This window comes from Falco peregrinus, chromosome Z (assembly GCF_023634155.1).
Source record: "Falco peregrinus isolate bFalPer1 chromosome Z, bFalPer1.pri, whole genome shotgun sequence".
Taxonomy (NCBI): domain Eukaryota; kingdom Metazoa; phylum Chordata; class Aves; order Falconiformes; family Falconidae; genus Falco; species Falco peregrinus.
This window is the reverse complement of record NC_073739.1, coordinates 45,159,670-45,185,581: the sequence shown is the minus strand read 5'-3', so window position 1 is coordinate 45,185,581 and position 25,912 is coordinate 45,159,670. Positions and strand designations below refer to the sequence as shown.

The following is a 25,912-nucleotide window of genomic DNA, read 5'->3' as shown; positions in this document are numbered from 1 at the left end:
CCATTTCAGACCAAGCTAATCAAGATGATAAACTGGTTGAGTCTAGGAGATTTTATTCATATAAACGCCTTCCTTCAATTCATTGGTCCAGTATCAGAATCTGAAAACATATACATTTCTGAAAGCTACCTACTTCAGTACCAGCAAGCACTTCTGAAGCAGCCCACAGTCTTCTAGCAGCAGATAATTCACACACCACCGGTCAGAGACTAATGCTTTTTGACATATGAAAGCTGTAATCCCGAGGTTTCAGACAGTTAAAAAGCACTCATTTCTGTCCCTCATGGGAAAAGATCTGACCTTAAAACTATGTCAAGCTTGCAATGGTCTTTTCAGCCTTCAAGAGCTGTTTTGCCTTTGGCCCAAGACTGGAAAAAACAACATTATTGGAAAAAAAAAACATACAAGCTGACTGGATTAGTAGACTAATGTTCAGCTCTGGGGCTCCCAACATAAGAAGGACATGGACCTGATGGAGTGAGTCCACAGGAGGGTCACAAAGATGATCAGAGGGATGGAGCACCTCTCCTACGCAGACAGGCTGAGAGAGTTGGTGTTGTTCAGCCTGGAGAAGAGAAGGCTCCAGGGAGACCTTACAGCAGCCCTGCAGTACCTAAAGGGGACCTACCAGAAAGCTGGAGAGGGACTTTTTACAAGGGCATGTAGTGATAGGATAAGGGGTAAGGGCCTTAAACTGGAAGAGAGTAGATTTAGGTTAGATATAAGGAAGAAATTCTTCACTGTGAGGGTGGTGAGGCACTGGAACAGGTTGTCCAGAGAAGCTGTGGATGTCCCATCCCTAGAAATGTTCAAGGCCAGGTTGGATGGGGCTTTGAGCAACCTGGTCTAGTGGAAGGTGTCCCTGCCCATGACAGGTGGGTTGGAACTTGGTGATTTTAACCCACCTGAACCCAGGTGATCTGAGTCCCTTCCAACCCAAACCATTCTATGATTCTATGAAAGTGTCTGAGCTGCCATGGCCAAGGCTTTTATCTAGGCTAATGGGTATATAAATAGAGGTGGAATGTGTCTAATTATTGGGCTTTAGAGAGTGTAGTTTTTTCCTGAAAAGATAAACCTTCAGCATAACTTCTTCCCCTTTGAAATATCCAGGCCCAGCTAACGAGATGTCCATATGAAACCTGGGCCAGGCTCTTCTCTGTGAGATAGATGCTTTGATGATATTCACAGAGCAGCTTGCGGCAAACAACCCTAAAATATTACAAGAACAAAGGCAGACTGTTGTGGAGCAGATTCAGCCACATACAACTCTGTCCATGAAGCCCAGAGGACCTCCCTGTGTACTCAGGAGCCAAGGGGAACAAGGGCTCTCCAAAATCCATTTCCATCTGCCTTTCTACCTTCACAGCAGTGCTGAGCTGCAGGTGTAATCACAAGACTTATGTGAGGCAGGCAGCGAGGCTGGTTTCAGCTGGTGCAGGAGTTTGGGAAGAAAGGCCTGTTTACACCCATGTTCCCCTAAGGTAAGCATGTCTTGGTCATTGGCAGGGGGCAAGCCTTAAAAGCCATTGACACAAGGGACAATGCAAATGCTTGTCTTTAAATTGAAACACAGGGGGTCAAAAAAACTACATATACAATGAAAAATTGGTTCAGTTTAAATAGCACGATTTATGCAGCAAGAGTGCCTGAATGTGCCAGAAGTTGGTTGATTTGCATTTGTTACGGATTGCCAGAATGACTTGGAACACTGTCACTCTCACAAGGTTGTCCAGCAGATTGTATAAATTCATCCACAGCATTTCTTCATTTTATAAGTGTTACAGATAAGTCTTGTGCTTTTGATACTAGTTTTTCAGTCAGGTTTTATTTACTATATTTAAAGGGGAACTGGTCAGTTTTAAAAGGGTAGTTTACATTTGTTCAGGAGGTTAATTTCATGTAAGTGTGGCTTTACAGAGCACAAAATTGTTTCTGTGTTTCCAGAGAGAGTGATGCCACTGTACAGATACCACTGTATATACATTTATGTTGAAGTATTCTGTTAAGGGAAGGTTGGTGGCTTAGCAAAAGGTCTTAACCTTTTGATCTGTCATGTAAGGGACAAAATGTCTGAACTCCTGAATTACCAAACTCTGATTTAGTGTTTAGCTATACGTTACACAAATCTGTGCACAAAGTTTAGGTCAAGCTGACTCTCAGGTTGTCAAAACTGATGAGTGAAAGGACTTCTAATCAAGGGAGTCAACCTGGGGAAACAAAGAACAGATAATGGTAAGAACACCGTTCTCCAAATCATGCAGAGAGATGCCTCCATGTGAGGAAGTTCTGCCCGTGAGAGGAGACAAACTGGTAAGGTGTTGCAACCCCCAGAAAATTAGCTGGAAGTAGGACAAAGGTAATTGTGCTAGTGGGAGATGGTGACCTCCATCTCAAATAGCCTCCCCAAAAGAGGGCAAACCCCTGCTTGGGGAGCACGTGCAGCTGGTAAAAACCTTCAGCCGTGCTGTCTGAGGATGTGTGCTAATTGGCGTTAGAAGCAAGAAACTTGTAACCAAACCTGTGTGTGTGAACGGAAATGATATGTAATACACCGTGAATGTGCAAGTGCTCTGCTGTGCATGTGTACCCTCGAGCAACTTGGTGAGCACGCTTGGAGGAAACATTCCCCCGTGCTCCCAGCACTGTAATAAAGAATGCCTGCCTTCTAAAACTTCAAGTCTTAGAGGGTTTTTCTTCATTACCAACTTTGTGGTATCAAAAGATAGAACAAAACTATGTTGCATAAATGAAAGTTTAACCTCAAAAACAGATGGCAATTTCCAGCATTTTAATTGCAAAAATTGAAAGAGGAAAACATTTACTAAATAATGATGATCAGATTGAAAATATGTAAGAGCCTGAAGCTCAACACTAATGCAGCATACTAATACTGTTGCTTTAGCAGTAGCATCTCTTCAGGTCCACAGACAACTTGTGTGCTATAAGACCTGTCATGATGAGCTGTGCAACAAATGGGGTAGAGCAGAGCTCTGGAAAAAAAAATGCATTTAGGATATGGAACTTTTCCCTGATATAATTTAGCAGCCATGAAGACTGTTAGCAGTAGTCTTCTAAATTTTAGGAACGTAACAGTGTAAGGTAGGTCAGGAGGGACCTCTACAGGTCATGTCCTTCCTAAAGCAGGGCAAATTTAGATCACATTCAGGCCTAACTGCTCTGTTATTTTGAGAGAAGAAGGATGACAAGTGTTTTACTTAGTGTAACTATCCAAGAATCAATAGCTGTTGAAGTCTCTCAGACGCATTCTGTACACCCTGAAGAGTGGTAAGCTGGGGCTGTAGCAGGGCCATATATGGATGCCATAGAAAAGAAGAAGGGGGACAGACATCACCTCCAGGTTTTGTTGTTTTCACTACAAAAGTTAGAAGGTTGATAGATGTGTCCAGGATTGGAGAGAAAAACACCAGTGAATGAAATCTATTAGCATAGGAGGGGAAAAAAAAATTAAAGTGTTGCAATGTATTAAATATAGAGGAGAGGAATCTGGTAGCAGTTGTCTGAACCACAAAGCTCACTCATATTTTCTTAACTTCTTCCTTCTTTTTCAACAACATTTTTTTCATACTCTCATTTTCAAAGTCTTCATTTGTGGAGTACTGCAGCATTTTAGATAGGATATAAAAGTATGCCTGTGTGTACAGAGTGGCTGAACCATACCGTAACAGGGGAATAACTGCTACCCTATTACCAAGAACCAGAAAGTCTCTTTTGGGTGTCTTTTTGGAATGGGAAAACCAGAAGTATATTATATTATATATTTTATATATATATATAAAACATTATATTCCAAACTAACACCATGCTATCATAGTGACTAATTACAAGCCTTTATACGTGCAGATTACTTATGATGGTTTGCAGTGGTGCATGCCTAAACACTTGGCAGGCGTTTATCACATTCTCTGAAGAGACAAACTCACAATACTGTTAGAATGTACCAATTTATGTTACCAGTACTACAGTTCAGCATTAGTTGTTAGGCATCTTAAAGACTCCTACCTTTTTTTAAAAAAAAAAGTAAAACTGAAAAGTCTTTAGCAGGGGTCCTCCAACTTTTTAACCGGGGGGCGGGCGCGCGGATGCAGTGGCAGGCAGCCATCTGCGGCTGCTTGGTTTCCCCCCCCAGCCCCCAGCGGGGGTGGTGGTGGTGTGTGTGTGTGTCTGTAAATACCGGGGGCCGGATCGAGGACCCCGGGGCGCCGTATCTGGCCCGCGGGCCGTAGTTTGAGGACCCCTGGTCATTAGGTACTAATCTGGGGGTGTGGGGGTGGGGAAGGTGTATTTCTTCTGCTAGTTCCTTTAGGTTATGAGCGTCGAGCCGTATTGATTTAACGACCATACAATGCAAAGCACTGTCTTGAGGATTTGGGATTTTGTTTGTGTGCGTGATGGCATCGTGAGGCAGGGGCGCACGGAGAGCGGCAGCGTGCAGAAGCAGTTACAGTGGCTGTTGCAGCCTGGGCTACAGGAGCGGCGTGAGAGCTAGCGCTGTGCGTGCGTGTGCACACATGCGGGCAAGCAGCCCTCTGCCAGGGACGAGGCACCGCTGAGAACTGTACAGCGGGCGCAGCTCCCGCGGGCTGCGGCACGCTGCGGGGAGGCTCCTGCCGCCTCACAGGCAGCCCCGGCACACCCACCCGGCACCCGGCAGCTCCGCGGGGGCAGCCCGGCCCTCCCCGCCGGGGCAAGCCGCGTCTGCGGGACCGTGCGACAGGGGAGGTCCGTGTCCTGCGGCGCCTCCCCGCTCTGTGCTACCCGGGCAAGAGCTGCCTCCGCGCCGCCCGAAAAGCGGCGCTACTCGGCGCCGGGCGCCTCCGGGAGGGCTGGGGCCGCCGCCCGGCTACCGCCGCTCCCCGCCCCGGCTCCCCGCGGCCTGCGGGGCGGAGGGAGCGGCGCGGCGGGGCGGGCGGTGCTGACGCGGGGGGGCGGCGCGGCGCGGCGCGGCGGGAGGGGCCGGGCCGGGCGGTGCTGGCGGCGGCAGGAGGAAGATGGTGGCCGCGGGAGGAACGGCTGGCTGCCGGGCTGCTCGCCCCGCGCTGCGCTGCCACCCCCGCCGGAGCCGCCCTGCGTGCTGAGGAGGCGGCGCGGACCCGCACCAGGTGCGGAGGGGCCGCGGCCGGGAGCGGTCGGCGGGGTCCGTCCCCTCCCGCCTCGCCGTTGGGTGGCGGGGAGGCCGGTGGGCCCGCGGGCGAGGGGGGTGGAGGTGACGGGCGGGGGGGGGGGGGGGCGGCTAGCGCACTCCCGCCCTCGCTGCGCCTGCCGGTAGCGGGGACTGCGGCCGCGGGCTGCGGCGCGCCGCGGGCGGAGGGAGGCGCCGCACCTGCCCCGGGCTGCGGGGAGCGGCGCCAGCGCCTGCATGGATGCCTCGGCTCCTGCCTCCGGCGGGCAGCTACGTGCTATCGCTCTTTTTATCCATTTAATTATGTCATGTAATGTTGGCGGGGCACGCGTGGAATAATAGTGGCTGGAGCTGTGCGTACCCTGGTGCACTGGGTTTGCTGGTTGTGATGTTTTTAATCCCCCCCCCCCCCGTCCCCCCCCGCGTCTTTTCAGTGCTGGGAAGGGAGAGGCGCGGTGGGCTGTGTGTGCGTGCGTGTGTTTCGCAGTGGTCGATGGAGCGGTGGCGGTGGCAGCGGGACGGAGCACAGCCCTGCCCCGCAGCAGGCGGTGCCGGGCGCTGCGGCCGCGTCCCGCTTTGCAGAAGGGAACCCAGCGGGGCCTGGGTCTTCTCGTCCTCTCTGCGGGGTGCCCGAGCTGTCCGTTCTGCCCTCCCGCCCAGGCCTCGGGGGGAGGTGACATCTGCTGCCATCACCTACTGGTTTCGGGGAACGGAAGGCATCCTCATGTTTTCTTCCCGGAAAAGCAGTTTGATACCGTGATTGCCTAAATCGCAGTCGTGATCAGTGCAGCCATATGTGCTGCTGCGTTCTGGAAGGATCAGTGTTAATAGGAGCAATTTACCAAGACTCGTTTTGTTTGCCATCATCGACAAATCAGCCTTTTAAGAGAGATGGGAACTTGGGCCTAGGCTGGAAAACTGTAACATCTTTTTGCTTTTCCCTGTTGCAGCTTTTTTGGGCTGTGGGATTGCAGTTTGCTTGAGAGAGAGCACGTTGCAGATCCAGCCGTTTTCATAGCTGCTGAGAAGCTAGGAGGCAGAGATGTTTGCCTGACTCTGTGTGTATTAGGAGTGAGCTAATGTGGGTGTAGGGCAGCAGATGGGGCATGGAGCGTTTCTCTTGTCTTTGACATGCATCATGTTGTGCCCACTGAGAAGAGTATGCTCATGTCGCTGCCATTTTGCACCTGCTCTGCGACTGCAGCCCATGAGGTCCCAACCAAGTTCTCCTGGAAAATATTCCAGTCACAGTACTCCGGGTTCTGCTGCATTGCTGTTAAATCCCGGGCTGGCTGCACCTGCCTTTGCAGCCTGTGGTAGGAACAAGCACATGATGCCTGATTTTCCCAAACAACGACAGGGATGTAGAATAATTTTATTCTCTAGGTGCTATGTTCTAGTGATATGCAGATAACCAAAAGTGAGGTGTGTGTTTACCTTTTGCTGTAATGGTGGTGGGGGAAGGGTACACTGCCTGGAAACACTGTTTGGGAGTAAGGGAGAGCATTACAGGTGAATTCTGTGCATCTGTGTGTATTTGTATTGAAAAATTTAGTGTCCAGTAAACAATAATAGAAGACTACAGGAAACTCTGCAAAAGCAGAAAATTTAGCATTCTAAAGCACCTTGGGACAGACATTGTGGATGTCTAATGAGTGAAATACAAACCTGAGTGAAAGACAACTTGCCTTGGTTGGAAAATGTGATCTGAGATTGAGAGATCTATGAGCTTTTAGGCCAAACTGTTTCCACAAAGTAATGGCCGTTCAAGGTTGGCAGTGTAGTATGAATCATATTGCTCTAAGTTTTCTTGGATGTTTCTAGTTATAGCTTGGAGCAATACTTTTATCTTACATTAATGCATTGTCCTCACTTAAAATAGCACATTTTCTGGCTACTGTGTTCTCTTCTAACGGATGCAAGGCCATCCTTTTGGAACGCTATTAAAATAAAGGTATTCACTCATTAGCCCTTTGGGTTATAAAATGTAAGAATGCTGAGAAGGTGACTTGGTACGTCTAGGTAGATAGAAAAAGATAGTTTTGGTGTGTTGGAGGGGAGGCAGAGACACCAAAGCTTTTTAGGATACAAAGCTCTTTTGGTTACTGAATTTTCACAATTTCTTGAGTTAATAATTTAATTCTCAGTCATTTGTTTATGGTAAGTTTGCAATCCTACTGTATTGTTGGGAAGAGTGTAAATGCATTCCCGATTTTTGATTTATTAAAACTGTCTTCATGTGTTTAATCCATAGGAAGTAATGCTTGAGAAAAATTTTCTTTATGCTGGATGGGGTGGTGGATGTCAGAGGTGAAAATCTTGGTGTAGTCCATTGTGCCCTTATTTTTGTGGGGCAAGGAAAGTGAGTGTGGATTTTTAGAGGTAAGCCTGAACATCTTGTTTGGTCCGCATGGATGTGAAGACTCCATAATGCTTTGAAATCAGTGGCTACGAATTTTGAGGCTAAAGTTTGTCTCACCTGTCTTACAAGCAGAACTACCCAGAAGCCTGAGTTCTTTGCATATGACATTTGAGTAGATTTTGATTGGACCAGGAACTGGCTGCTGACTTCTTTGATATCATTTTAAGCCACAGTCACATGCACTGCTTATGTTCTTAAACTTTAAAAGCCTGCAATATGAGGATTATATGCATCTTTGAAAGGTGGTTAACATTCTCTTTTTGTAAGTTGTGCCTACCGGTGCTAGAGCTGACATGAAAGCCATGTGGGTGCGAAGAAATGGAATCTCCTTTCCAGCTGCACACAAATTGCCTGCTATTGATCATAGCTGTTCTGGATTTATATGAGATTATGAATTAGATGTCAGACTTTTCTCTTATATCCCAAAAAAAACCCACAACCAATAACCGCCCCACCCCACCCCCCCAAAAAAAATACAGGTGCTTAGGATAGGTTAATGCACGGTGTCCATAGGCAGTGCAGCTTGGTTAATTGAAGCTTAACTTCAAACAAGAGCCTATTATTGTAGATTTAAGTCAAGCTTTGATGTTCTGGTAATGCATTCGTAAATGTGTTTTTCTGGTTTCACAGAAGGTGAAGATTCCTGCATAATCAGACATCTAGCAAACAACCCTCTGCTCATTTATTTCTAATAGTTTTTCTGTAATACATATTGTATAGGGGTTAGAGGTTTCTGAAAAACAGATTGATTGTTTTTGGTTTAAAGTATTGATTAATCTGGTAAGCTAGCTGCTCAGAGCAGTGTCATAGTATTTGTTTCCATTGCATGAGACTGTGTTCTAAAAAAGTTGTTACGTTTGTTGCTTTACTGAAGGAGCCTGGGGAAACATCTTTATTTGCCACTTTCACATATGCAGGCAAATAATGATGACAATACTTGTCCTAATTCTGAATTAATAAGTACAGGAGCAGCATAATGGATACATGACATAATGTAGATGACAGAGAATTTAGCTGAGGATACTCTAGGACCATAGGATGGTGTTTTTATGCTAGCCCCTTTCTGCTGCAAAAGGTCCATCTGGACGTGGGAGGAGGAGTGGGAATGGGAGTACAAACCTGCTTCCCAGGAGCCAATAGGGAGATGCTGCTGGGAAGGTGAAATCTCACCTGGTCTGTCATGTTGTCCTTACAAGATCATGTCCTGTGCTGTGTTCTGTCTAATTACAAGTATTTACGGGGAGAAATTTCCATCATCCAGTAAGTCTGTATAAGCAACTGTTTATGAATAAGCAGTGAGGTTTTTGTGCATCGTCAAGTAAACGTGAAAGAAGTGGATTACAAGTATTCAAAACAATAAATAGTCTAGGTGAGGTAGACCACACTGGGAGCCTCTGCCTAGTGAAAGGAGGAGGAGGTGTTCTGTGACATTTAGCCAATCATTTCAGAACATTAAGTGTTTAATTTATTTTGTTTAGACAGGTACCCTCCCTCCAGGCTGTCCAACATGTTATTGGATTATCTATATGGTCTGTCAAATCTTGCTTATAAGCCAGCAATTAAGCGTTACTTGCTTCTTTCTTTTTAATGAGCACTTCAACAAAAATGACTTTCTGTAAGAAGATGACCACGTTGTCACCTCTCTGAGGAAAATGTGAGAGTAGGGAGTGAGAGACTTCATTAAAAGTCTGTGGGTGAATGTGACAGATGAGAAGTACATCCTGGGAATTTGGGCTGAATCCTTTTAGTAGTAATTTCTTTTTTCAACTAATTAAACTCTTCTGAACCTCTGTGGCACCCTTTTTCTCCATCAAGAGTATCTCTGCTGAATTTGATATTCAAACTTCAAACCGTAAAAGGTGAGCATGGATCAGGAAAACACCATGGCAGCGGGGCTATGGACTCTACCAAACTTGGCCACCTGCTACCAAGATCGATTGAGCAACCAGCCTACATAAACTCACTTTATTTTTTCCGTGCTATGAACATGTATCAGGGGAAGAACTGCCTTTATATGGGTGGCTAAGGTACTGGTTCAATACCGAGGAGATACAGGTTTGGTGCCCTATATTGATCTGGATAAATAATTTTGTTTATCTGCAGTTACTTTCATTTTTGTATGTTAAGTGAAACGGTTTCTGATTGTTGCTCTTCTGGTGGTAATTCAGAATTATTTTTTTTTACAAGAAACACACTTTTCACAAAAATTGGTGGGTATTTGGGTGAGCAAGGGCTTAGGGGCTGGGGTAGAAGAAGGTAATTTTAAACAGGAGGAGGAAAAAATCAGAACATAATGAAAGATTTGAAACATACAAGAATGTGACTTTTTTTTCCGAACATATGCTTAGGTTTTATTTGTGGATTTTAGAATTTTATTTATTCTGATATATAAGTTGCAATTCTCATTGACAGTGTTACTGTTACCAGGTATTTCTATAGCGTCTGTACTGACGGGGCTTTGATCATGTTTGAAATCTTGGTGCTTTGGAAACCTTAAATGTAACTCTTCTTCAGACTAAATAAATTTAAATTAGAAAAAAACATTTTTAAAAGAACAACTGAGAGTAGTATCTGAAAAAGCTTCTGCCAGAGCAAGGGGAGGAAGTGGAGAGTAAAAGCCCTTGCTCTAGGTCTTCCCCAGGCTAATGTAAGCAGAATGCTTTAACTAACGGTCTTGAAATACGAACAGGCAAACCCAGTAGTTTTCTGTATGTTGGCTGTGTCAGGTGAATTTTGAGAGGGTGAATGCTGCTTCCACTGTTGGAAGAGGCAGTTGGTGTGCTTTGTGTGATGTGTGTGGGGAGCTGAGGTTATTTTTCTTCTTTTCTCTTAACAGCTTTCTTACACCAGCTTTTTTATGATCATAGAGTAACTTGAGTTGGAAACGATCCCTAAATGCCATCTGATCTAAGCTCAGCTCAAACTGGGTGACTAATACAAGGGATGCACATGCCGTGTTTGCAGCTCTTGGCTTAATTAAAGCATGAAGCTCTGAAACCAAAGTGCCGTGCCTCTTGTGGGTTTCAGACACAAGAGTGTGGAGAAGTTTTAGCTTACCACCCCTCAGGATGGGCATGGCTGCTGGAGGCAAGCCTTCCTCCAGCCTGCCTTCCTCCTCTGCTGGCTGAACTGCCGTGCAGAGAGCTGCTCCCTGCCGCCACTGCTGGGGCAATAGGATGTTGGAGTGAAGAGCATCTACAGTTCAAGGGAAATGGCAATTACCTCCAGATGTGTGCTGGCTTTTAAGTCTGTCTTACTGTAATCATTCCACCCAGGAACAGGCTGAAATACAGGTGTATTTGCTGTATTAGTTTATCTAGTAATCTGGTATTTTTTTTTCCTTTTTCTTTTTTTAAATTTGATTTTTAAAGTGATCAAACTGGAGAAAAGTAATATCCGGAATTTAGAGAACATTTTCTTGCGTTAAATTATGTTGCAACAGTTTCAAAATTAGAACACTATTTTTTTTAAATGAAAGATTTATTAAGCAGCGTTCCTAATAATTACGTGCTGTGCAATCACCTTTTACCTAATGAAGAAAATCTCCTCCAGTGACTTTGTGGAGAGCTGACAGAAACTTGTATTAAATAAAAAAGTCAGTGTAAAACCAGTCTGTAGCTTTATAATTACATTGCATTTTCAGTGGACGTTTTACATACCCTTTCCACAAATTTCTTTTGTATTTATGATATCCACAGCTATTTTACCTTTTGTCCCAGAGTGATAAATAAGTATGAACTCAGGGTTCTGCTCTCACTCAAGAATTACCTTCCCTTGCTAATAAATGATTAATGTAATCCACTTACGAGATTGCCGTGACATCATTCAGATTTTGGCATGCTTAATTTTGTTTCATAACAGTGACAAAATCCCAAAGTCCTTGAAAGTTTCTTTATGCAGGACCATGCTAGGGCTGTGAGGAGTGTGGGAGAGACATTTGAGCTTGGTGCCTTCTTGGCAAGAAATTGGGCATCGGTATGAGGGGACAGTGCCGTACTTAATAATTTTGACTCTGCATGAGCTTCAACATCCAGGTTTTAGACTTTTAACTACAGCCTTATGAGAACTAGCCTGACTGCTTAGCTCTAAAGTCTTGTCCAAGTTGGGCAGTTTTACTGGGTTGTAGTTTGAGTGCAGTATCGTATTTGGAATCAGCAGGTTTAGTTCCAGTGAAAGTTGAGTTAGGGACTTCACACACTCTCACATATCTTTTTATTTTGCTACCTAGGAAAACTATGAAGACTGAATGTCTTTATTTCAGCTTAGGTCAAGCTGTGTTTGAATGCAAATTTAAAGGCAGTTAATGCTACAGAAAACATGTATATTTTAGGAGCTGCACACATTTAATGTTTTGATAGACAATACGTTGAAACATTCTGGATTCAAGTTAACTATTTTATTAAAAAGAACTTGTATCTCTAGTTAGTGACTGACGATTATGTCTGAGTTTGGAGCCAAGATATCCCAGCCTCTTGAACAAAATTTTTGTCTTAAGGAAAGCCAAATGCGTAAGCTGGAAGGAGAGGAGAAGAATAAATTGATCGGAGGTCTATAAGCTGCCTTATTTTATCACTATCACTGCTTATTTTAGATAAAAAGTAGTCTCAGTAATTTATCAGGTAACTCGCTGGGTTACATTACTTATTGCAGGTGACACAGAGCTGAGGTCTTCTGCTGCGCTGGGATCCAATTGTTAGCTGTTGTTGACCAGGAATAACAAAACATTTCCTAGAGGAGATCTGATTCTCTGTCAGACCCCCCTCAGGATAATGACCTTCTGATGGCCACTAGAGGCATTTGGAACTGAGTGGCAGTGCAGAAATACAGTTGTGTGAAAAGTAAATACGAAAACCACAATCCTGTTTTTTATGCTGTTAATATTTCTATAGTCAGTCAATTTTCAAAAAAACTGATAGTTCTCTGCTCCTGAAATGGTTGTCCTTTGGTGATTCTCTAGGAGTTAAAAAGTGCGACTTAACAGCACTTTTTGTGCATGGCGCAAAGGCAATTTTTATATGTCATGTTTCTGGTATGCGAATTCAGATCTTTTGGGAAATGCTTTTTCTTCAGCACCTTTATCCATGAAGATAATGACTTCTTAGGTAGAGGTCCAAAGATATATTTGATTTTTTTTCCCTTCCAGTATATAACAGTGTTGAAACGTGAGCAGTTCATAACGCGGTTTTGATCTGCAGTGTTAATCTCTGCGTTTCGGTCTTGTAACCTGTGGCATCCACAGATGCTGTGGTGCAGGTTTGTATACATACACTAGGTACACTCTGGGTAACAGAACAGCAGAAACAGCAGTAAGGTAAGAATTTCTTTTTTATTAAGAAACAGCACTTCATTTATTTGGAAAAGGAAGACTTTCTCAACTGCCTGTCCAAGAGCCATGGGTTTTCAAATGACCGAGTGTGTAGAACAGTGACTTTAGGGCCATTGGACATTGTAAACACTGAGGATATGTACTCTGATTTTGTAGGTGTCTTACGCCTGAAGCCAGAGCATTAAATGACCAGGAAGGAATTCACAGGGTGGGGTTGAATAATTCTGGGCTTCTTGTGATACATGGAAGAGGAAGATACTTTTTGAGTCAGTTAAAATATGTTTAAAGTCAATCTGAAAGTTTAGTAACCATATGAACTGCAAGGTCTTAATGACAGTACACAAAAAAGCTGGCTGTTAATCTTCCATTTTTATATTATTCTGTCAGATTTGTTAATGCTTAGTGTGTCAAAAAGTCAGATACACCTCCTTGAAGACTAACGTCTTCCGACTAGGTGCATATCTACTGTCATTTTACTTACTCTGCTGTTGCAGACTTTCCCCCTCTCCAGTATATGACAGGAATCTTCCAGCTTCATGGCCTTTTGCCATATCTCACACAGTTATTATGACATATTAGCATACAAACCTTGGTGGCAACCTTTCTATGTTGGTTTTTCACATGTAGTGAGGTGCTGAATAGTGGGCATACCTGATAACAGGGTAAAACTCACTGCTTTAGTGGCTCTAAAGAATCCAGTGAAGTCTCTGGGTGGATTTTGTTGGTTTTCACCTGGCACCTGGGGGGGGTTCATGCTAGGGATAGAAGACGTGTTTGCAAACACAAAGTCATTAAAGCTTTCAGCTATGAAGTGGTGTACTGTGAAGGCACCTATAATTGCTTATTTCGTTTGAACAGCATGGGAGACCTGGCTGAAATGCTGGTGGGTTTTAGGAAGGCAGACTCTGCTTGCAGGTGGGAGTCGCTCAATGTGAGGCAGTGGTCTGTTGCTGCAGCTTGCTGGAAACCCACCATTGGTGCCACTTCCCATGAGGAAGAGGCCTTGCACCACTCTTGTGGTCAGTGTATCCAGTGGCAGCAGTCTAAAGGTGACATGTGCACATAAGGGGGAGAATAAGGGAAAGGGAGAAGCGTAGTTAATGTTTTATGGGGTTTTATTCACTAAGAAGACAAATCGGGATGTTGAAAATGCAAGAAAGTATCAGTCACCTGTTAAGGCATTGTGGGGGGGGCCTGCATGAGGTTGGTGGCCGGAGTGGATTATTCAGGAGAAAATCAAACTTCCTGAGGCTTTCAGTTGTGGATAGTTCTGTGTTCACCCTGGTCAATCCAGACTTTTCTGGAGCCTCACAAGCACTGCAGCAGTACAGTTCTGTACATGGTTTCAACTTCAAGACCAAATTTTACCATTAGTTTTGACTAAGGTAGTGGAGCAGTGATTATAATTTGGTAAGTATAAGTAGATATCAACATAAGACTTCCCATGTTGGTGCCTGTCATTGCTCTTTAAAAGTTACATCCTGTTTGGAGGAGAGGAGTGGGGAACGGAAGAGACTGTGTAATTGGAGCATCCATCTGGTGTGTTTTGATGACACAGCATGCTAGTGGGTTATCTCATACTTGCTGTAAGCAAGCCAAGCCAATACCAAATACGTAACAAGGACATAGCATACAATATAAAAAGCACTCGCTATTGTACCTGAATATTTTTTATTTAGACTGTTATAATTTCTGGTCTGTTTATTCTTTTATTTTTATATGCTTGTTTATTAACTGAATGTTTTGAAGACACACTAAGATCCCTGTCTAAAACAGCTATTTAAGAGCAACATTCATGAAATATGACCTTTTTTTACCAGGAGGAAGGAATCCCCCTAAAGACCTCCACCTTGCTTTTATTATCCAAAGTGCGAAGCTTCTGGCTGCAGTGCTGTCTAAAGAAAATTTATGGATCAACATCTTAAGCTTCAAGGGTGGAAATCTGGAAGCCATTTTCTGCTGAGGAGAGACTAAAGCCTTAGAAATTTCGTTTGTTCTGTTGCTCATCAGCTGTGATATGCTTTCCCCACAGGCAGTAGTTTCTGAATTCTCTTTTAGTGGCTCCCAGATCTGTTCTTGCTGATGTTTGTAGCTTCCTAAGCACTGACACAGAGGACTGATGAGATTTTTGACACTTTCACTTGTGAGGAGGCATTTGAGTGTCAGAAGCAAAGATGGAATGAAAATACTCCAATTCCAATTTGCATTTTATGAGATGACAGTGGTATTGTTACCGGTTTTTGTCTGGGAACTCGGGATGATAACACTGCTTGTATTTCTATTTCCAGAATTATCATTATGATTGCAGATTCTTCAGACTCAGCCCCAGGTACCTCACAGGAAATCTTTCTGTGTACTAGTTGTAATTTTATTTTCTCTGTCCCTAAGCACAGCAGTGAAAATTTAATTCCTTCATCTAAGGCATAGCATTGTCAACCTTCAGCTCCATTCACATGTGCGTGGTACTTGTGACAAGGTCTGAATGGTAATGTCATGTACAGGTTTTATTTTGGATCTGGTGTGTATCTGTTCTAGTTTTACATGGGTGCTTCATATTTTAAATGCCTTTCAATTGTGTGTGGCTGTCCTGGTTTTGGTTGGGGCAGAGTTAATTTTCTTCTCAGTAGCTGGTGCAGTGCTGTGTTTTGGATTTGGTGGGAGAACAATGTTGATGGCACAGGGATGGTTTTGGTTGTTGCTGGGAGATGTTTATAGTAGATCAAGGACTTGTCGGTTTCTTGGGCCCTGCCAGCAAGAGGTCTGGCGGGGCACAGGAAATTGGGAGGGGACACAGCCAGGACCCAAACTGGCCAAAGGGTTCCACACCATGGGTTGGCATGCTGAGTGTATAAACTGGGGGAAGGAGATGGGGGGACGTTCGGTGTTATGGCATTTGTCTTCCCAAGTGACTGTTGACATGTGATGGAGCCCAGCTTTCGTGGAGATGGCTGAACACCTGCCTGCCCATGGAAGTGGTGAATGAATTCCTTGTTTTGCTTTGCTTGCAGGCATGGGTTTTGCTTTCCCTATTAAACTGTCTTTATCTCAACCTACAAGTTTTCTCACATTTACTCTTCCGATCCTCTCCCCCATCCCACTGTGGGGGGAGTGAGCGAGCAGCTGCATGGGACTTAGTTGCTGGCCAGGGTTAAACCATGACAGTGGTGAGAATTTAATCCTCTTCGTTCTTCTCTTCCCTCCCATCTGTATCTGGTTTATAAGTTACGTCATCATGTTTTCCATTTGTTCTTTGTCTTGAGAAGGCTAATTCTGATTCTAAATGTAGCCCCATTCACGAGTTCCCAGTATGTGTGGCGTGTTCTCCAACAAAAAGCAATGATGTAATATCAGATTTTTATATGCAAGGATTCAAGGTTAGGAAAAAATGCCTTTGTAAAGGATCTGTTGAACCTGTGGAGGACACATGGAGAGAGAGTTCAGTGAGTTTGTGCCTGGTGTGCAATCTAGAAACATGTTTCAGAAAAAAATATCGCTTGGAAATTGTAGGAAAGTCATGGACTGGGTTAATGGGAAAACCTTAGAGCTTAAAAGTTGGCAGATAGTTCACCATTGTGATAGAAGTAACTTCACAGTCCACAGTTTGGAGCCAGTGACCCACTGCATCTAAATACATCTTTGTCTCTTCATACTAAAGACTTGGCAGTGTGTGGTTAAATCTGGCATTGTGGCAAACGCTTGGTAGTAACTGAAGGCTGATTAACATTATTTCTGTAGAATATTGTTGTCTCTGTAATCCTGAATTCCGTTATGTTCTTTATCATATACGCACATTTGCACATTTTACCCCCGCAGTAATAACCTTCAGCATGCAAAGCAGGCAGTGCTGCCTGTTGAGTAATCACAGCCTGTATTTGCCCAGGACCAAACCACAATTAGGCATCATGCCTGACTCCATTGAGTGGTGAGGTTTCAGCTGCAAATGGTGTGATTGCAGTTGTGTAGAACTGGTGTTGTGGCTTCAGTACTACTCAGAACTGAGAAAATTACTGTACGGCATGTCATTGAATTAGCTGGTTCCTTGGATGTATTTTGCTTGCAAGTATTTAATGGTCTAGAAGGTTGTACATACTGTTTTTCCTTCCCTTCCTCAATGTTCTTGCTGAAAAAAGAGGCTAAGTTTTGAGTCAGAGCTGAAAAACTGTGTAGTCTCCAACACTTCTGTAAGAGGTATACAGCAGATACTGATATATTTTATCTCTTTAAGATCTTTTTCCTGCTTTTGACAGCTGTGCAAAATCCATTAATTTGCCAGATGTTTCCAGATGTGTAGCATTGGAGGAGAAGATAGTGTGTGGGCCTGGGTTGGTTGCTCTGGTGAGGTGACCCAAAAGACTGCCACAGTGATGGTTTCTGATGTGGAAGCCTGTTCAGTGGAACAGAGAAGTTACCTGCTGTACTGGTGGTCGGCCTGTTGGTTGTGCTTCGTGACTGCTGTGCTTTTCCCGTGCTGTGTTAGTTTGAGGAGATTGAGGACACACTGTAGCTTTGAAGAGTTTGAAGGCACATCAGGGAGAATATGCCAGGGAACCGTCAACATCTGTTTTTGGTTTTTGTTTCCAAGTTTGGTAATAAGTTCCTGATGTTCTTGTTGCTGCATATGTAACCCAGATCAGAAGTCACTGAGATAGTGGTGGAATGGTAGGACAGCTCAGGTGCAGAGTTTGTGACTTCCAGGAACCTACAAAGGTTTGGGATAACATTAGCGTTTCAATAAATAGAAACATGTAATTAAAATGACAACTGCCTGGTGCCTCAGACTTACTATTAAGGCAGTTCACACTCTTCCATGACTTTTGGCTAAATTCACCGAAGCTTGTGCAAAGGTTTAACTGTGTGTGTATTGTGTTAAAAGTGCTACAAATACCTGAAAATAAAAAATATTTCCAAGTGCCGTTCGACTTGTTTCTTTCTAGATAGAGCAACAACAACAAAACTAGGGTGACATTGCTGCTTCAATGTTGGGAGAGTAAGGGCAGAAATAATGCATTGATAATCCTCTTGACCAGTGGGAGATGACCTTTTTTACCACTTAGTTGATTTTGATAGTAGTTATTGTATGCTTCTGTTTACGTTTTCACTAACTGATTGCTCTAGAATAGTTTCTAGAAATGCCCCATAGTGACGAGCACGCTGGCGTTGTCTGAGCAATGAATAAGCTAGCAGAGCATCACTTTGTGGAAGCCCTGGAGAGCAGCTGAGACTATGCTTTTGAGCCGCGACATCCAAAATCTCTGAGCTGAAAATTAGTGAAAGTGAAGGGTATTATCAACAGCATTGAGTTTAGCTATATCTTCCCTAAGTGGGATTTTGTTCCTGGGAATCTCAGGATTACAAATCCTTGGGAATTTGAAAAAGTACATGATTGAGAAATAGAAACTATCTGAGAGTCTCAAAGATCCTTTGACTTAGCAGGTCTCACTGCTCTGCCTCTAACATAACTAGCCAAGTCTCAAACAATGGTTTTCATCATTCATGGAATGTAGAAGAAACAGTATTCATTAATGAGGAAAAAACAGTCTAGAGGAGTCTGATTTAAATCTCTGTAGCTCTGCTATAATCCTGTCAGTGACACAAAACTGTATCCAATTTAGTGGAGTAACATTTTTTTTAGAATAAACTGGAGGTCTATTCTTAGGATTTAATCCATGTGTATGTTACCGTTAAAGGCGTTCTTGGGAACTGAGCTGAGGTGGCACTGGGGCATTGTGGACATCTCTGAAGGTTATGCCCATATTCTATTTGAAAGCAAATTTGCTGTCTAAGTTTCCACGTTTCCTTTTTTTGTACTGTTCTCAGACAAAATCTGTTTAACGTTTTTTTTCTCATTGTAGTCTCTATACCATACTCTTGGCACACTTACACCCTTTTCAATTCAGAACAGCTCAATTGCTTAATGGCTTTTTCAACTTCTTTGTAAGCTCAAAAGCGAAGAAAACTTAAAATTTTGTACACTTTCTTAAAGCTGGGGAAAAAATACACCCAAAGAAATCTGTAAGAGAACAAGCATGCTGAGTAGGTAGACTGTTTTATAAGTAGTGCTCTTCAAATCTTTCTTCAGGCAAAATGACTTTATACTCTTCTGTCTCTTTACCTCATGTTGGTGGTTATGGTTCTGTTCTTGCTAGAAGAAATTGCTTCTTTGGTTTTGGTTTTCCTTTTTTTTTTTTCTTCTTTTTTTTTTCTTCTTTTCTTGTTAGGCAATCTATTTGGCAATATAGTAACGACAAACAAACAAAACCTACCACCAACAAAGAAAACCACATCCCAAACCCAGAAACTAGTAAATTTGGACTCTGGGCAGCCATTTTAAGGCAATTTGGGAGTTAGTAACATATTTTTCATTATGAGTAACTGAAGGTTGTTCTCCTCTAATAACAAGTTTATGAAGCTTAAGGGAATTAAAAAAAATAAATACATTGTTTCCTAGCTAGATCATATTTATGGGAATGTATAGGGTGGAAAAAATGTTCTAAATCAATAGTTATATAGCTGTTTCCACATAAAAGACTGAGGTGTTTTAATTTGCCTGCCTTTAACAATGTGGATGCATTTCTTCAGATAATGCACAGAACTTTCCAAACGCTTTTAATTACTGTTTCATTTATTTCTAAGTTTCCACACAGTTTAGTCAGTATTGTTGTCATTAAGAAGCATTGTAAGAGTTTCTTGTGGAGCATTCTTCAGTTTGTCTGCAGTGACAGAATGTAAAGATAATACATTAACACATCAATATTAAAAACAGTAATGAAATCCTGCATATACTTTTGGGATAGAAGAGGCACCATGTAGCTTTGTTTTCTGGCTATGTTTTTAACTTCCCCTTGGAGCTATTAGGTAGATGGGAAGATGCCCTTTCAAGGAACTGCCATTACTGGATTTGCATTTCTGTGTTTAAGAAGTGCTCTTGTGCAGTTACTGCTATGCTTAATCTTTTGCTTTCTGTCATAGTTTTTTTCTTATTGCATGGTCTTGTTAGAACCAGCAAAGTTCGATAGACAGGTTGCAGAATTTAGAAGAAATCAGTGCTGGAGTAAAGCCAAGCAGGAGCATCATTTATAAAAGAAATGATAACTAAGTAGATGGATTCTGTACACTGGGAAGGAACTAAACTTTTGAGTCATATGATGCGTGTGATGTTTGGATGTTTTTATAGAATCTCTTGTATTAAATGTGCAGTTTGTAAGGTTACAACAGACAAACAGAGTATCTTCCCTTGTATGATTTGTAACTGCATTGTGTACCTCCTCCCCTGTCCCAGCCTCAGCACCTGGCAGGTGAAGGATGGGATGCCCTGTGGTCCCTGCTACACTGGTGTACAAGGGCATCAGCTCCAGGTGTTTTAAAATTTAAAGCCTTTTCAGTTTCTTGTATGATTCAAAGCGGCAGGGTGTCTGGTCTACTCACTTTCACAATACAGTTAGTATGTGTTTGGAGATGACTGAAAGTGAATTTAGGAAGCCTGGCACCGAAGTGGCTAGTACAACTTTCCTTACAGAATAGGCACATCCCTTGCCAGAGACGAAATGGCCTTTCTAGGTCCTGTGCATGTCCCGTGCACAACCCATGTGTGGCTCTTGAATGTGGCTTCCTCGTGGCTTTTCCCATGGGATTTTGGGGTGTGTTTTGTAATCTGTAGCCAGTTTATTGTGCAGCATCATGGAGAAACTGAGGAAGGGATAGATGGGTCTTCTGACTGGCATCAGGGCCGCCCTAAAAAGTGACTGGTGAGTGCAAGGTTTTAAGTGTGAACGTGAAAGTGCTGCTATGGGGAAGAGCTTCCATGAGAGAGGATCTGGGAGCTGGGTCTGGTCTGAAGCCAGGACTGGTTAAATGAAGAGAGCCTGGCATTGGGAGTCTGTGTGGTGCACTAAAGACAGCCACAGGACTGTGATCCCCCTGTTACATTGGAGAATAGAACCTGTAAGAAATTACACAAGCACAAGGACACATGCATGGAACCTGATTTTCATGAGATTCACAAGGATCTCGTAAGTCTGCCTTCCTTTTACTGCTCTGTTGCTGCTTTGTCCCACTCCCTATGTTCTTACTACACATCTCCCAAGAAACCCAGGAAATGGGTCAAGAAGCAGAAGAGGATGAGGACAACATCAGGCTGAAGACCTGCTGAACTGATGGTCTGGTCATGCCTGCAGGTCAGTCTGCCAGCCACTGCCAGACTTCTGCTCACCTTTGCCCTACTGGGACGGTGAACCCGGATTGCCTGTGAGGCTTGAAGGAAGTCTCAAATATAAAATCAATTTCAAGTTGGCCAGCAGCTAAAACGTTAAGGATAAGAAATAAAAAAAAATGTTAAATCACTTTAAAGTATTGTTTGTGGATTATAAACCTAATAAAAGAGCCTACCTTCCAGGCTGTTTAATTATAGGGGGCTTTTTTCCAGCATAATACTATGTATAGGTTGCAAATCTTATAAGGTTGTGCAGTTCTTTGTTTTCTGTTTGGTAAACGTTAATTGAAAATCAGCAATATAATGTATTAAATCTTTTATGAAGCTTTAATTGTGTCCGTGCATTTCTGTTTGAGTAATATCAACTTGTATAGAAACATTATGTATACCTCACATATATGATAGCCTTTCCCCAAAACTGTTCACATGTAGATAAAATAACATTAATTTGGTTTTAATTTTATAAGAAGTTAATTCTTGGCTGTGGCTTTGATGAACACTTGTGTTTGTTTGGGCTCTGTGTGGGCCTTTATAAAGGGTCAGTATTATATGACTTATAGAATTTGGATTAATTTATCTAAAAAATATTATAAATGTTTTGCTTTTATAGAAAAAAATTTCTTTTGTAATTCACTGTAATACACTGTGTATCAGACCATGACTACTTCTTTTTCCTTTTTTGCTTCCCTTTTTCTTTCTCACAGACACTTGAGTTATAATTAACTGAATAAACAATTACTGAAGGGGATCATTAGAAACCTTGTATGGCTTTTCTTAGTTTCAGGACTTGTCATTTTGCATTTGCAGTGTTTTTCATGAAAACATCATGCAGTTAACAGTAATATTTTTATTTGCACAGTTTTTTACAAATGAATGAGCTCTTCAGGAGAGTATTTTCTGTTACTTTAGAAGAAATGTAGAACTTCATGATAATCAGACTTCTGCTTTTTTGAAGTATTTTCTTTTGACATTTTTTAGTAAACATTTGAAATAATTTTGAATCCCTGCCATCACTGCCACTGCTACTGTACAATGAAAAATAGTGGGTTATGGAGAGAAAAACTCATCAGTTAGAAACAGGTTTGCTAGACAGGAGGCTGATTTCATCTATAACCTTTTCACTGCCGTGAAACAGAATTTCAGCCATCAAAATTAATGTATTGGCATAGATCAGTGGAAAGGAATAGTATTTTGTATATTGTATTTTGTTTTCTATCTTGAGTATTATTATCTGAATTGACAGATGAAAATACAGTGGAACATTTTTATTCTCAAGACTATAATGATAACTGGGTGCGTCTCTCACCAGCATTTTTATCCATCTTAAAACAATAAACTAGCACAATTTCTCCATAGATCCTAATTTCATATAATACTGTGGTGGTTTGCGCTGTATGTCTGATTACTCAGGTAGGCTATGAAAGAACTCTGCCGTATCAGAAATTATCTAGTTGCAATGGAGGCTGTTTTAATTTTGGGAGTTTGGTTTGGTTTTGGTTTTGGGCTTTTTTTTTTTTTTGGTAAGAGTTTAATGCTAACCTTTAAATTGAATACTAAATGCGTTTGGATCTCAGAAGATTTGAATTCCTTTAATTTTCTAGGCTGTGCTTTGACCTTCCACTGAATTACCCATTATTCTTTCCCAGTGAATAAATTTTCATTGAGAAGTTAATATTAATTCCACTTAAGCAGGAGACATAAGAATGCCAAACAATAGTCCCATTCCATCTTTGTAGGAACAGATAATGCTCTGCCTTCAAAAGCGTACTGCCTTCTGTTAGTGTTAGTGTTGCAATTCCTGTTTCATTTGAAGAGTGGGTTGCTGTTTTCTTCAGTGTCTTTCTCGGAGAACGCTGTTCAGTGTCATTCATGGAGATGGTGGTACTTAACGTTTTAGAAGTCAGGGATGCGCTTTGGTGGTATCACAGACTAGCTCTCTTAAGTACCGGGATTTTTACTGCTGGAACCAGTATGTATGCTATAGCATATACAGGGTTTACTGGCTGAACCTGAACTGAGGCATCTTGTCCCGGTTTTCTTAAATCTTTCATGAATGAAAACTTGGTTAGTGGCAGAAGAAGGGATTTTTAGCCCACTGCTGGTTATTATAAATTAGTGTTTGTTCTGTGAAGTGCCTGTGTACTAAAGTAGTGGGAATTCTTGTGTTGTTATGGTAAAAGAGCGATTCAGTCTGTAGGAGTTTTAAACCAGGGTGCATCACATTCTGTCATGTTTATTATTATGCAAAACTATTGGTATGGCACAGTGCTTTCAGAGGTTGGGAACTGTGAATGAGATTAAGTAGTTTAAGGAGACGTATGTGTTTGTCAATGCTGAATTAAGAGATTTACTTTAAAAAGCAGGTTAAAGATGTAAGAATCTAATCATAGTAAGTTACTCTTTTTTCCTTGTCTAAGAATTATAAAGATTGATTTTTATTTTATAAATGCATGATTTTACTAATCTGTTGCTTTCTACATTTTTAATTCTGCTTCCTGAGGGAGAATTGTCTGAAGACTGTGACTGCTTTGTATGATTGATTATTTTGGCAATGTTTTAATTTTGTTTTGTTTTGTTTTGGTAAGTGTGAGGTACAAATGTGTCCTTGTCCTACAAGTTGAGTCAACATTTTTGGGGGTATTGTTTTTTTAAATTTATTCTAAATTTAGTATTTTTATTATCTTTGCAGAAGGTTTCCTGATACAATTCTGGTCTAGATTTATGTATTTGTTTCGGTGGCAGTGGGAAGAGGCTGGGTGAATTCCACTTTGTGCTTCCTGTAAGATTCATCTTCATCTCAGCTGTAAGACCTATTACGCAAACCACAGAGAGGAATCTAGTAACCTATTGTTGAAATGGAAACCTGCATCAAAGTGGACTTTGCAGGATTTTGGCAGTAGTACTCAACATTTTGATTAGAGGTGTGAAAACCAGTGCAGGGAGGTGGCAGCCTGGGGGGACCCACAAGGACGTTGGAGGACAGAGAAACAATCTTGATGAGTGTTCAGAGGGGGAAGGGAGAGAGATGTGCTCTGCAGCAGGAGCCAGAGCAAGATGCATGGTACCCTGGTGAGGGAGCAGCTGGCTAAGTAGCATGTACGCAGATATCTGGTGAAGGGTGTGGGTGTGTCTATGCAGCTAATGACCGTGTAAGATGGGTTGTCAGTGACCTATTGTTAATGAAAGGCGATTACTGTCCTGAGAGAACAGGAATATAGCCTTAGGAGAGGCTCGATGGTTGCTTGGTGGGGGCTCAGAAGGTGTATCCTCTTTGGCACGCTGTGTTGGAGAGAGCTGGAGAAAGTCTGGAGAGTACTGGAAATCTATAGGTAGACAGGCAAGACCATGAAGAGTGAATCTCCACTATCAAGTGGGGATTGTTGAGGCCAAAGAACAGAGGGTCCGTACAGGGCGCTGAAAATAGCTGCAGTAAAGAGGCAGTGGGGGCTGCCTGTGCTTTGTTTGGCAGGACTGGGTATAACGAACCAGTTCCCACCGAAACAGTGAAGAGTCAGATGAGAACTCGGGAAAACTACCAACAGGAGGAATACTGAAACACTCAAATCTGACCGAGTAACTATGGATGCTTGGAGGCCTTTGAGAATGGGTAAATACACATACCAGAAATGTTACCAGTGTCGCTGATGCTGACTTAAGGGACAGTGACACTGATATGATGTGTCAGACAGAGATTTGACTCTGTGATTGCAGAGGTTTTGTTGTACTGTCACGTAACTGTGTGGTTTGATTGTTTTTGTAGACACGGGTAATACCAATCCACTGGAGGGGTTTCAGACATGCCCCCTCTTTATATCCCCACCCCTCCCACCACCACCCCCACCCCCACCCCCCACCCCCAGCTTGGTATTATAAAGAAGTAGAGAAATCTGCACAAGTCTCCATTTTCCTTTTTTCTCCCAGCAGTACCCTGGCTAGTTAGTTCCAGCCAAATTTGGAAGAAGAGGAGAGATCACAGAAATAAAATTATTCATTTTTAATGAAAATGGTCACATAATGGGGAAGTGCTTTGACTTTCTCCTCTGAGAATAGAAACTGAAATCATTTATATATAAATTTGGCAGTCACCAGTTGAGAAGGCTGTTGTGTGTATTGGACAGCCATTGCTTGTTTAGCTCTGGACTCATTGTAGATTGTTCTGTTTCTTGTCTGATCAGGATTTCTTCAGGTGTTAGACAAAACTTCCCTATAATAATAATAAAAAAGGTGATTTAGAAGACAAAGAATAGAAAGTCATAGGGATTTGAGCTTCTTCTGAGTTGTCTGAGCCTCAGAATAATTTTATTTTATGAAGCAGTAATCCCAAGTGTGCACAGAAAGAGTACCTCCATTGCAATACTCCTGCCATTTAATGACTACCTTTATAGCTTTTGATTTCATCCATTATTTTTTTCCTTTGTACTGATTAGATTTCATATTTAGCCTGTAGCAGGCAAGATTAGAACCATATATGTGTTTGAGAGAATACCAGTGGCTTTGTCAGAATTGTAACCAGTGATTTCCAATATATAATTTTGAAGCTGAGCTGAAATCTTACGATGTATACCCAGCAGGCATGTGAAAAAGCAGTCTGTTTGCAGTTCATGGTTTTAAGTGAGGCCTATAAACTCAGTAATGGCTGCTTGCTTACTAGTGTTTTAAACCTGTTAATTTGTATTTTATATTGAATGCTAGCTGTCTCCCATGTTGGTTAGAAATTGTAACACATCTGAGCATCCTCTTTTCACAGCTAATCTTTAGATGGAGTAGGAGGAATCTGGCGTTCTTGCTTTTCAGGTAGATGTGAAATCCCAG

General features: G+C 42.3%; 1 protein-coding gene across 2 annotated transcripts in view; it reads left to right on the top strand.

Annotated features, from left to right (window-relative positions):
- The first annotated feature begins 4,974 nt into the window (after positions 1-4,974).
- The window catches only part of APBA1 (amyloid beta precursor protein binding family A member 1), a 90,057-nt gene continuing 69,119 nt past the window's right edge, over positions 4,975-25,912 (top strand). For both annotated transcript variants that reach the window (XM_055791094.1, XM_055791093.1), the window contains exon 1: positions 4,975-5,123. The gene's annotated coding sequence lies outside the window, so the exon portion shown is untranslated. The remainder of the gene's footprint in view (positions 5,124-25,912) is intronic.